At 44.3% G+C, this 13,061-nt stretch overlaps 1 pseudogene; it reads right to left on the bottom strand.

Annotated features, from left to right (window-relative positions):
- Positions 1-9,852: 9,852 nt before the first annotated feature.
- LOC109749906 (F-box protein At5g07610-like) lies at positions 9,853-12,839 on the bottom strand (annotated as a pseudogene).
- Positions 12,840-13,061: the final 222 nt, after the last annotated feature.

Raw genomic sequence — 13,061 nt, 5'->3', positions numbered from 1 at the left:
GCGAGGCGCATTGGTCTCGGTTCGTGCGTGGAACTGGGACCAAAAGGTCCAGACGAACCGGGACCAATGGCCCACGTGGCCCGGCCGGCCCCCTGGGCTCACGAACCGGGACAGTTGCCTCCTTTGGTCCCGGTTCGTGAGCGAACCGGGATTAATGGTATTACGAGGGCCGAACCAATGCCCTGTTTTCTACTAGTGTTGGCTTGATCATCGGCCGGGACACTCAAACATTGCAGCCGATCGGAACTCTTGGGTCACAGCTGTGGAAAGTACGGGTTCCCTCCAAGATCAGGGTTTTTGTATGGAGATTAGCACATACCTCGATCCCAACGGGGCTTGTGCGACATGAGAGAAATATGGCAGATTCACCAGCATGCTCGATTTGCGGGGCAGATGAGGACACTTGGCGTCATTCACTGTTAAGCTGCTGCATGGCGCGATGCGTATGGGCATTGGGTGATGAAGAGCTCCTCGAGCATGTGATATCAAACCAGAACACTGATGCACGTCTATGGCTGTTTTGGCTGTTCGAATCAACAAGCCAACGTGATTTAACTCGGGTTCTAGTGACAATGTGGGCAATTTGGTGGGCGCGCCGAAAAGCAATCCATGAGAACGAGTTTCAAAGCCCTTTGTCAACCATGAGTTTCATCAGGCTCTTCTTGGAGGATTTGGATATTGTTGAATCCCAAAAGTCGCGACCGGTGCCGCTGCCTGCTGCTCCGAGAGCACGTACATGGCTGCCGCCCGAGGGTGAAGCGGTGAAGTTTAACTGTGATGGTGCATTATCAATCCTAGGCGATAAGGGAGCGGCGGCCGTGATTTGTCGAGACAAGTCAGGGAAGTTTCTTGGAGCATCAGCACTAGTCTTTGAGGGCTTGATCGACCCGGCGAGTTTGGAGGCGCATGCGTGCAGTGAGGCACTTGCCCTTGCTCGCGATCTGAATGTGCAGGAGTTGGTGATCGCGTCTGATTGTTTAGAACTGGTCTCAAATATCAACACACAAGCATCACCAGTGTATGCGCCTATTCTGCAGGATATACACATTAGCATGAACCTTTTCGCTTCAGTTATTTTTCGTTTTGAGCGTAGAGAAAATAATTTCGAGGCCCACTCGGTTGCAAAAGGAGCCACGTCTCTGCCGGTGGGCCGCCACGTGTGGCTAGGGATCCTTCCTGATATTGCTTGTATTCCGAATGTGATGAACTTTGAAAAAAGCTTGTAGTGCTAACTAGGAGCTCCCGTCATGGCACTTCGCATTTCCTGCCTTGGCGAATGGGCCGTCGGTGCGTTGATAATGGGCTGACTATATCATCGGGGATTGGGCTGTGTAATCATTCATTAAGTTCTGGAAGGCCTTGGCCCAGTTCGAATCCCGGCTCTCCCATTTTGTTTGGACACTTTCATTTTTCCTGTTAGCTCTTTCAGCAGCTTTCTGGGCCGGCCCGTTATGTGTCTCCTGTGAGTGCCAGCAGCCTTAACGGGCGCTTGTAGCGCTAACTAGGAGCTCCCGTCATGCACTTCGCATTTCCTGCCTTGGCGAATGGGCCGTCGGTGCGTCGATAATGGGCTGACTATATCGTCGGGGATTGGGCTGTGTAGTCGTTCATTAAGTTCTGGAAGGCCTTGGCCCAGTTTGAATTCCGGCTCTCCCATTTTGTTTGGACACTTTCAATTTTCCTGTTAGCTCTTTCAGCAGCTTTCTGGGCCGGCCCGTTATGCGTCTCCTGTGAGCGCCAGCAGCCCTACGGGCGCTTGTAGCGCTAACTAGGAGCTCCCGTCATGGCACTTCGCATTTCCTGCCTTGGCGAATGAGCCGTCGGTGCGTCGATAATGGGCTGACTATATCGTCGGGGATTGGGCTATGTAATCGTTCATTAAGTTCTGGAAGGCCTTGGCCATGCTCGAGCGAATCAGGTGATACTCCCCTAAAAAAAACTTGTTTTTCAATCCCTAAAATAATAATAAGGTGATGCTTGTTTTCCCTAAAAAAAAGGTGATGCTTGTTTTTTTCTAAAACAAAGATGATGATTGTTTTGGTGATGTTAAGGATTGACACTTTCGACGATATATGCATGTTTCTTTTTGGAAAGGATCAGATCTATTATAAAACTTTACCAGAAGTACAAACACATCTAAAATATAATTAACTTTTTATCGAGATTCCAAGACCACTGAACAACTACTAATGCTTACTCTCAAGTTGGCTGTAACTCCATAACAATCCTTCTCAGGGTCGAACTCTTTGTATGCGCTGTCAATGGGTGGTGCGCCCCAATATATAACATGAACCCGTCGACCCCAAAGGGTAAGACGTTTTACCAAAGTTTACCGCTGTCACCGCTCCCGTACCGGAGCCAGCTTGACCTTTGTCGATAACAACTGAGAAGTCTTCGTGCATGTGCCCCTAAGAACCATCGCCATCGCCACAGTCATCGGCGTTGAACCCTTGCATAGATCTGAAGCACTTGACATCAAATCTCGCCACATGACGAGAAACTCTAAACTAACCGCCCCAAGGAGACGACAGGAATCTACGCTGGAGCTCCGCCGACTACGTCCATATGGACAAACTCGAGGAGGATCAAAACTCAAAAGACAAACTCGAAGAAGAAATGTCGCCATCTGCCCAAGCGCCGCCCTTGCAAGGACTAAAAACCCTAACCTAAACTAGTAGTTAAAGCAAAGGACTATATGCATGGTGTTCATGAATATATTTTTATTGAACAGTTTGTCCATGTAAAAGAGGGATTCAAATGGGAATGCCCACTCGAGAGCACTCACCTCGAACTTTTGTGGACAATTCAGTTTTTCAACTCCTATGAAAAAAGACGGTGCCTTTTTCTCTCTCAAAAACAAGTACCCCCTCTCCCCGAATTAGTTGTTTTATATTTGTCTAAATACGAATGTGACACGTTTTTCTGTTAAATATGTCCGTATCTAGACAAACCTAAGACAACTAATTTGGGATAGAGGTTTAGGGAGATGAATGAGATGAGGGTCTGATCCCGCTAAAACAAAACACACACACATTAGGATCTTTTGATAAAAGCTATGGCTAAAGGAAACTTACAAGGCAAAGCTGTCAAAATAAAGCATAATCGTACCATCTCTGGTCTCTCCCGCAAAGAAAATTCATACATTCTTTTCCTTACACTAGTAAGTGTGCACGTGCAACGCATGACTTGATGAATACTGTTAGCAGATATAGAAAAGATACTCTGATAGCACTAAAGAAAACTACAAATCAATCAAGAATTCAAATGATTTTCAAGAAACACTATAATTTAGCATTGTGTGCATAGAGCAACCACACAAGTAAATATCTAGGTAACTCCCAATATGCTTACGCAATTCTCGCGGATGTTCTATAACTCCATTCTCTCTGTACTTGAGCAAATGTAACAAAATATTGTGTTATGGAAATCAATATTCATGCCCCGCATTCAACACCATACAGGGTAACAAAGTTTGATGGAAGGAGTCAATAAGTATCATGCCATCGTCGTGGACAGAACTATACATGGCCAAGACTGATTACAGTAATAAATCTGACATGTTGATATGACCTCGATGGTAATAAATTATAATTAGATGGTCCGAATAAATTATCCTCTGCCACTTTTGGGTTTACATAAGCTGAGTCATTCGCACACTGAGAACTTAAATGACAATTTAAATGTAACTACTTGCGGTCCAGAAGCAACAACAAATGTATCAGGTATTGTTACTTGCATATTCTTTCTTGTCCATGGTCATATGTATGAAACAATTTTTGGCACATTCGGTGGTCATTCTGTAACTTGATATTCCACAGAAAAAGTAAGCATTAGAATTTTTACATGTAACATGAACAGTATATACATGCAGTTGGCTCCAGAAACAATCACATCGGCTTAAAAATGAAAACACAAAGAATGAAGAAGGGACAGATAAGAAATGTGAGTTATATGGTACAGTATTTCATTACCAACATGGCATTAACCACAAGTCCAGATCTTCACACGTCTTTTTCATGACTGCAGCCTTACTTTAAAAACCTGAGAGTATCCTAAACTGGGCATGCTTTTCCATAAAAGTATTTTGAGAAAATAGCAAATATATGTTACAAGTATGAAAATTGTAGTTTCTCTTCAGTTCTTTACATTATAAATATATACACTGTAGGAAATTTGTAGTTTGTATATCTTTGGCAGAGAAGTAGAATATTTTGGACACAAAGGCACAATCCTAAATGTGAACTAAATTCAAGAGATATAAAACTATTTACAGAGATAAGCTTCCAGTAGCCCTACTTCGAGATGGATACACCACTATCCATTACTCCCTCATTCAGCTAAAAATCAAAGATATTTGACTGACATTGAGACCCAGACCCTGGCGAAGAAACAGAAAATGAGGCTTGCCAATAGCTACCCATCGTCTCTGCATCTCTGAATTTCTTGTACAAGCCATTGTGTGATTGTACAAAGCAGATGCCCTGAACTTTGGATACTACATCTGTTTGATTGTAATTTGGAAATTTTTAATCTGAAAATATTGTTGGCGGCCATTTGTTCCAGAGTGAGTAACAATGAAAACAAATCAGACTTAAACTGAAAACTTGCAGAAGTGACAGAGCAACATAATCATAAAACCGGTAGGCTAAATACATACTATATTGAACAAACAACGATCATTGATCAGAAAAAGAAACAAAGGAACTATTATTTCTAAGTTGAACCTAGTTCTAAGATACAACTTCCACGGGCCTACTAACCTCCAAGGTGGAGGCGCCACCAGGAGTAGCGCCGCAGCCGCGGACTGCTGTAATCTCGCTGACGGCATCGTTGTCTGGAGTAACTCAAAACTTAACATAGTTAATATCACAACTGATATCTAACTTTTTCCTCCGGTGACAGCGGAGTTTGGCGACCTGCACAGAGGAGCTGTACCTGATAGTTTAACTTCATGAGCAAGAACAGATACTCACCTTTCTGATAAGCAAATTGGACCATGTACAAGCTTACCAGTTATTTTTTACTTGACAAAAGTTCTAAATCAAACCACAAATTTATGTGATTGGAAGGATATCAATCCACAAATCAGAAGAGATTCTAAATCCAAAACCAAGACTATATGCACAGCAGGAAAGGAGTTGACATCGAGCTGAATCTGTAACAGGCAGCAGACAACTTCTGACTTTGAGTCCAGGCTGGGTTGTACGTAAGACATGTATTACATATTAAAAATCATTCAGGTAAACATGAGGGCTTGGAGATTCAGATTTAGTTGAACAAATATATCGTAAGTTTGTCTGCTAATTTGGATAAGAAGGGACCATAGCAAGTAATTCAGATGGATTAATTGTACAGAAGAACTGAACAAAGGTATACTAAGAGATGCATATCCCAATAATGGCATGTATTTACCAAGCTTCAGTATTTTTCTCTGTGGAATGGACAATAGAAGGGTCCTCAAAACTTTGGCAGACCTAGCAATGTAATACGGTAGTCAACCATTAGCATTTGCAGGTTGTCAAACTCAGAATCTAATGCATGCAGATTAACAGTCCTCTCATTAGGGGCAAACCAATTAATCACTTCCGTTAAAAAGAATAGTAATAGTAATAAATAACTAACTAACTAACTAAATAGATAAATATTGTACCATTGGACCTGTCATTCTTGTTGAATGGCTCCAGGATTAGACAAAGACCATGAGGAGAAGGTCCAAGGGGAAAGCTGCACATGTACCAGGAGCCCAGGACTTCTTTATGGAGCACAACTATTCATTATCTGATTCCATTGAATTAAGGACAATGAGACCTGCAAGAGCTGGTTAAGGCAGTGAAGCAAAATAGCAGATACGATCCATCTTTCTGAGATTTCCGAATGCTGATACAGGAGACCAAAATTACGAATTAGCAAAACAAGATTATCTTGGATCAGACCTATGGCGGCACCATTTGCAAAATCACTTCAAATCGGGGCTATTAGGCGAACGCGCGATTCACTCAGTTTTCCCCCCAAACCCTGAACCTCCGACCGCCGCCGATGCTAGCCCCCACGTCCAGCGTCGAGCTCTGCCATCGCCACCACCTCGACCTCCACCAGCGCGAGCGGAGGTGCCCACACCGCCTCCCATTCCGCACTTCCGCAAACAACCAAGAAACCCGCAATCAGCTCTGCACGATGTGAATCACAGCGGAGGTTGCAGGAAGATGGACTGGACGGGGATCAGAGAGAGAAATGAGTTGGAATGTATTCACCTTGGCCGTGATGGATGGATGGATGATCGGTCGATCGATCTGCTGCTTCCGCTAGCTGCTTCTCTGAATCCAGATCTCGTCCCGTGGAGCTCCACGATTATTTAGGAGGACCGGGCAGCGGACGCGGGGCGCGGGACGTTTCGTTCGGCAGAGTTTTCGTCCGCCCCACTTTTAGCTAAGGGTTAGCGTAATCTTAATTGTCGGATGAAATTAAGTGATTTGATCGTGAGGCTGTTATTGTATGTGTAGGTTAGGCTGGGTGCACTTAGTGATGAATATGTTTGATTGTTTAATAGTATATAAGTAGAGAAAAAGTAAAAAAATGCATACTATCTCGGCACTTCTACAATAGAATAGTAGGTGCGACGGAATTTCAGATCGCTACTGCTCCCTCCATCCATATATAGGGCCTAATACATTTTTGAGGTTTTCTTTGACCATGGATTAGAGCAGTAATATATGATATGTGTTACAAAAAGCCCACTGCTAGATTCGTTTGTGAAAGGAGTTTCTAATGATAAATTTTTACAGTATATTGTACATCTCATGTATTGTTAATATTGTTAATGGTCAAACACAATCATAAAAAGCGCATTAGGCGCTATACATGTCGAAGGAGGGAGTAAGCTGGTAGGTTGTCAGAAATTGCTTTTGGAGGCCGAGCTTCATGGAGGCCTCCAGATGCAAAATTCAAAATTTGGGAAAATTCATATTTTTATATTTCAAAAAATTCTAAAAAAAATACAGACATACATGAAGGCATATGCACAAGCTGGTAGGTTGTCAGAAATTGCTTTTGGAGGCCGAGCTCCATGGAGGCCTCCAGATGCAAAATTCAAAATTTGGGAAAATTCATATTTTTATATTTCAAAAAATTCTAAAAAAATACAAACATACATGAAGGCATATGCACAAGCTGGTAGGTTGTCGGAAATTGCTTTTGGAGGCCGAGCTCCATGGAGGCCTCCAGATGCAAAATTCAAAATTTGGGAAAATTTATATTTTTATATTTAAAAAAATACAGACATACATGAAGGCATATGCACAAGTTTGTAAATTTTCAGAACAAAATACACTGAAATGAGGGTTGTGCAAAAAAAATAAAATTCTGAGGCTTTTTAACACATGACTTTTAGTGGAATTTGAAAGTGCACAACCTACAAGTATGGTGTTTTGGATCTCGGCGTCCATGGAGGCCGAATTTTAAAAAAATTCAAAATTTTTGGTTTAAAAAAATCTGAAAACATTTGTACAAGTAAGCGATAATGTGAGGTGTATGTGTGTAAAATTTCAGCATGAAATACGATGTGACCTGTAAAAAAGACAAATTCTTGATCTGGCAGGATGATAGTACTTCTTGTGATCAATCGTGTCATCGAAAATCGACCACTTCCTAAATCCCGGTGCTGTCCCCGGTACGAGACGCAGGCTAATGACCGGGGTGCAGCAAACACAGGGATGATTTCCCTTTTGTCTTGGAGGCTTGTGTAAAAAGCGGGTTAATTGATCGAGTAAAATTCACCGGTGGTCACTGTACTTATCTCGCTGGTTCACTTAGATCCCGGTACTCAAGAACTTAGTCAAGGATAAAATATAGCTGAAGTGGGGAATCGAACCGGAGACTTCCAGGTGAGGGATAGAACGCACTAACCACCTGTGCGCGCAAAGAATTCTATCATTTATGAGAGCCTCACTCATTTATATAGTGTAAAGAACACACGCGTGCAACAAGATTTGGCACACACGCGCGCAACGCATGGCACACACACGGGTATGTTTTTTTTAAAAAAAAAAGCTAGTGTACGCTCACTATAAAGTACTGTACATGATTTTTTTTGTACAGCTCATAAAAATATACTATTTCATAATGAAATTTAAACCACATCTACAAATATCTGTGTATTTATTTTCAGCGTTTTTTACCTTAAATTTTTTATTTTTGAATCTTTTAAAATGTGGAGCCTGAGTGCCAAAAAGCCTCACTCATTTTAGCATACTATAAACATAATCATCTTAATAATAATAATACAAGAGCGATATATGATGAGGAAAAAAAACTAAATATATGAGGGCAGAGAGTATGAATCCATCTTCGAAGAATTTGCAAAGTGATTTGCTGCAAGGAGAACAAAGAACCATAGAAGAAAAATGTTGTACTAGTCCCGGAAGTGTGGACTTGTGTCATTGTGTGGGATGGGTACCCGTTGGTTTGGGAGTTGGAACGTTGCACGGGAGGTTAAACCGAATTATTCTCTTGATTAATACTATTCATTGCTATTTATTTAAGATAACAAAATGTGCGCTGCGTACCCCTCAAAAAAAAGTGCGCTCAGTAGAAAACACAAAAGCGTGTTGTGCTCAGGTGGCGTGGAAGTTGGAACGTTGCACGGGAGATTAAACATTCCCGAATTACTCTCTTGATTAATACTGTTCATTGCTATTTATTTAAGAAAACAAAATGTGCGCTCCGTACCCCTAAAAGAAAGTGCGCTGCGTGCGTGTGTTCGTATTAGGATAAAAGAAATTCGCTCAGTAGAAAACAGCAAGTCTGTTGTGTGGTTAGCGCGAGTGAATCTGGCGGTCAAGCCTCTTGTTCAAATCCCCACTCGCGCAAGAATTTATCCTTCTCTTTATTATTTTCTTCTAATTACTGACAGCTGGGACCCGCATGGGGGTGGGGAGCTGACCGGTCAACATAGTGAAAAATACGAAGCTGTACGTTTTAGTGGTGACCGTATAATCATCGAGTTGAGTATATAGTGACCGTATTGATTAAGTTCTTAAGTACAGGAACTAAAATGAATCAGCGGGACAAGTACGATGACCATCAGTGAATTTTACTCTAATTGATCCAAGGACGCTTCCATTTCTCCATCACAAACTCCACATCAATCGCCAAAGAAACTCCGCATCAAACGTTCATTCCCTTACCCTGTGATCCACGCAAAGAGAAAAAAGATGCAGCCTCGTTCCTGAACACCGATCGGTGTCGTCGAACCCCGATAACGAAAGAGACGCTCAACGACAGTTTCAGTTGGTTTTCGAGGGTCGGAGATGAGACCCGTGCCATAAACAAATTATAACTGTATTAAAGAAAGTAACACTGCATTCATCCAAATTAACTGTTCTAACATCAGGAGACACATACATGACTGCCACACATTATATCGCTAGAGGACGAGTGAGCACTCACGAAAGCTCTGTTGATAAGATGCTTATGCTCCCCAACTCCAAATATAACACACAAAGCTTAACATGCATAACAACCATTGACATGTCTTCTACGTAAACATCATAGTACACACAACAGAAACACTACGGCACAAAGCCAGCCAACTCATGGTGGTAGCAGTGTCCAGAACCACAGCTGGCACACACAAGAGAAACTTCAGTGAAAATTTTGCATACATAATCAGTTCACAGGGAAATCAGCAAGGTTGCCTCCATAATGAAGCCCATAGCTCGAAATTTGAAAACATGCATAAATCGGTTAGAGCAAGCGACAGCCAAATTCAAGCATGCATACCAAGCCCGCCGCCTCATAGCATGAAGAATTGACTGCTACCGATGATCCACTCTTCTTAGAAAGGCATCAGCTGTCTCACACTGATGTCACATGCATGTGCAACGATTGCTGCTCTGCGTATAACGGCACATATGGCAGAAATGGCAGCTTGCCATCTTCCAGATTGCGGATCACTTGGACTTGCCGACTATCCATATTATAGCACATTAATGTGATATCCTTCCCCACAGTGAAGAACACCAAGTTACATTCCGGATGAATCGCAAACCACTCAAATTCCAGACCAACGTCTACATATGTCTCTCCAAATAAGTCTGAAGTTTCAGCAGTGTGCTTTAGTTTCCATTCTTTGCTTTCATAGTTCTCGAGAACATAAACTTCTAATCGAATCACACCATCATCTTCATCTTCATCTCTATAAAAATTGGCATAATGCAAGCGGCCCTGTGAACACTGAATAAAACCATCAGTCAGAACACTATCATCATCAGGGACAATAAAGTTCATCCATGTCTCTCCTTCCGTGTCCACCATAGTTACACAACAGGATAGCTCACCACGGTCCCTGCTATGAAAATAATATGGCCGTTAAGAAAGACAGTTTCTATCGAGTTACGACAAGCGAGTCCGTTCCATTTCTTCTCCTTATAAACCCATCTTCCGGTTTCAGACGAATACACTGCCACCCCCGCAAGGTCGCTGGTCCAATCTCCCTCCTGCTCCACGAACTCAAACACATGGAAATGCGGTGATTTGGCCGGATCAAAGCCCAAGCGTGTGGCGATCACCTGCTCGGCGGCCTGGCCAGAGTTGGGCAACGTGACCCACTTCTTCGTGGCTGGATTGCACACGATGCAACTGATCTCCTGGGCGTAGAGGCCATAGAGGAGGAGGCCATTGCAGCAGTCCAAGACATAGATGTGCTCGTGTTTAGGCAGGTAGGCGAAAGTGGTGTCAATCAGAGGGCAGTGGCTTCCTGGGACACTGACAAAGCGCAGTGATTCCAAAATGAACTCCGTCCTGCTGCTGGTATAAAAGAAGCCATCGAGGGTTTGGGGAAGCTTTTTGCGGTGGTCGGGGTGGTCAATGAGGTTCAGCCAGTGGTTGGAGACGCACTTGAAGCGACAGAGCGACTTGGCCGGGACGCGTGAGAGGATCTCCACGAGGAGGTCGTCGGTGAGCCTCTCGGCCGCCGTCCCGCAGTGGGGCTAAGAGGAAGACCCGCACAAACACGAATGAAGATGTGAGAGGAGGGATCAGTGAAATAGGAGGAGTTTATGTCGATTGTTACTGTGCGTACCCGTCATGAATTGAAGCGCGTCCATCCTCTGGCGGGCGAGAGCGATCTGCCGGACGGCCATGGCGGCAGAAGCCGGTCCTGAGATTTCAAGGCCGGGGCGAAACTAGGTCACAATCCCAAGGGCCTTAACATAAACATAGAAAAAATACGAAAAATATGTTGATTTGTCCGCAAAACAAAATATAGTTTTTCTCTTATAAGTCTGTTTCTTTACTAATATATCTAATTAAGATTAACCTAATTTTTGGATCACAATCTAGAAGCGGGTTGATCAGCAAGACTAGCCGATGATTTAAGGAAAATCAGTAAAAACAACCAACCGATTTGATCTCTCGTAAACCGACCCCTCCGCACGCCACGTGCCCCAGGGGGTCCACCCACCGCTCTCCTCCCACCTTATCTCTTCCCTCCGCTCCTTTCTCCTTTTCTCTGCTTTCATGTTTTATCTCGCTCGTGAGCTGCTAGATGAGAGGAGCGAGGAGGGGAATCTAGGGAGACGGCCGTCGGAGTTGAAGAATCAAAGGACAGCCGCACGACCGATGCCTTGCGCGTGTTACTGCCCACATTTGCAACCCATGGGAACATCTGCCATTGCTGCAGCAGAGGAGAGCTGCACAAGGCCAACCACCTGCTACAGCGAGCTGTGAGGTTAGCGTCGCTGCTGATACGTGCTTGCCGTACCGCCGCTCGAGGACCTGTCCCTGCTGCAAACGAAGAGGTCGCAACATTCACGAAGTTGCAAAGCGGCACCGTTGCTGGGATGCAGCGCTCGCCGGCGGCTCTCGGAGCTGCGTTGAAGCTCTCACCTAGCTGCAATGGAGCGCTCGCTGACGGCTCTTGGAGCTGTATTACAGCTCTCGATGTGCTGCAATGAAACGCTCGCCGACGGTTCTCGGAGTTGCGTTGTGACGCAGCGCTGGTCAGCGTTGTTGGAGATGCAATGCAGCGCGCACTTGCTGGCAATTATTGGTGCTGCAACACAACGGTCGTCGGCGCTGGCAGCTCTATAGGGGAGGAACTGGTGCTTCTTTGCAACTTTGCCGGCTGTCGGTGCTACGACGCAGCGCTACCGGAGCTGTGATGAAGCGCTCACGATGATGTAGAGAAGGCTGATGGCGCTCGATGTAGCACTCGTCGGCAGCTGCGGACTACAGTGCTCGTCAACGGCTGCTGCAATGGGAAACAGGGGTGTGGCAGGTGAACCTAGGGACCATCATCGTCGACGAGTACGACCCTACGACGGAGTCGCGGCTGCGAGGCAGATAACCCAGAGGAGAGAAGGAAGCAATGCATGTGCATGCGGTGGGAGAGAATGACCCGACGTTGTGTTGACCGATCCAGTGGCTACGCAGGACGGATCCAAGCCGGATGACGCGGAGGAGTGACCATGATTTATAAGTCAATTTTTTTAGAAAAGGATGATTTATAAGTCAATGATCACTTGCTTTGATATGTAAAGCCTCTTATCTTATTCCTCCATTGCAACTAACATCATGTCGCCGAATCAATTCTCGGTGGCCAGTAGCGACAGTGAAGAGGCAATGTTGATAATCATTTATAAATTTTGATCAATCATCTTGGTAAAATCTCATAGATACTACCTATATAAATAGCTATCAGCAGAGACATACCTCCTCTTCTTTGTAACTTGTACACGATCTCAAACGGTTGGCGTGGCCGTATGGGAGGCAGCGGCGGGGTTATCTCTGGCAGTCATGTACTCTTCCGACTCAGGCTGCTGTAACTCTAACGGCGGCGCCATGGACTCACGCAGAGCCCAGAGGGATATATGGATATCAATCGCTCCGTTCCCTCGCTTTGGTGTCTGTTAGCCATGGTTGTACGCTAGTACTCCCGTGGATTAAGGAAGGAAATCAAGAAATTTTTATTTACGAAAAAACTAACGCCCACACGTTTGGGCGTTTGCACATCGGCCACACGCCTTCATCATCACTTATTTTTCACGTATGAACAGATGACATCA

Source organism: Aegilops tauschii, chromosome 7, assembly GCF_002575655.3.
Source record: "Aegilops tauschii subsp. strangulata cultivar AL8/78 chromosome 7, Aet v6.0, whole genome shotgun sequence".
Taxonomy (NCBI): Eukaryota; Viridiplantae; Streptophyta; class Magnoliopsida; order Poales; family Poaceae; genus Aegilops; species Aegilops tauschii.
The sequence above is the reverse complement of the archived record's forward strand: the minus strand, read 5'-3'. Positions and strand labels throughout refer to the sequence as shown.